This window comes from Geospiza fortis, unplaced genomic scaffold (genome assembly GCF_000277835.1).
Source record: "Geospiza fortis unplaced genomic scaffold, GeoFor_1.0 scaffold206, whole genome shotgun sequence".
In the NCBI taxonomy this organism is placed as follows: domain Eukaryota; kingdom Metazoa; phylum Chordata; class Aves; order Passeriformes; family Thraupidae; genus Geospiza; species Geospiza fortis.
The window spans coordinates 361,488-362,051 of record NW_005054311.1 but is presented as its reverse complement, the minus strand read 5'-3'; the positions used below and the strand labels follow the sequence as shown (position 1 = coordinate 362,051).

The window sequence follows — 564 nt, the reverse complement described above, 5'->3', positions numbered from 1 at the left end:
CTTTCGGCGGAGAAGGAGGGAGGGAGGAAGGGGATGGGGGTGGGGGAGGTATTCAAAGAAGTCGATTTTGTCTTTTCTCCCTTTTTTTCTGTTGTTTTTTTTGGTGGGGGGAGGGTGGTAGAAATGCATATAGTCACGGAATAGGAATGAAGGTCTGGTTCTGAGTGAGGATGGCAGGATAATAAGAAAGGAAAGGGAAAGCAGGAAGAAAGGAGGCAGCAATATTTTAAGAGAAGCAGTAGGTTTAGCCAGCCAGTACTTGGTCTGAATGCAATAATTATGCATGCACGGGTAGGTGTTTATTGTATGCAAACATGCCTCTATAACAACATGTACAACTCAAACACATGCATGCCCATTCCCCAGCACCTCTTCACTCTTCTGCAAGGTGCCTGCTATTTCCCTCTTTGCATATGGGCAAGGAAGCCTTTTCTATTTCTACTTTGGGGAAACTTCTCACTTCTTTTCCTATTTACAGCCAATCTTGTCTGTACAAACTAAATGTAAACCTGATGCTTGGTGTCCTCATCTCTTACACATTTTCGTTGTTTTCCTTCTTTTCCC

General features: G+C 43.6%; 1 protein-coding gene across 4 annotated transcripts in view; it reads right to left on the bottom strand.

Annotated features, from left to right (window-relative positions):
• Nucleotides 1-564, bottom strand: part of VSTM2A (V-set and transmembrane domain containing 2A) — a 32,084-nt gene that overhangs the window by 30,910 nt on the left and 610 nt on the right. The gene's annotated exons all lie outside the window — the stretch shown is intronic.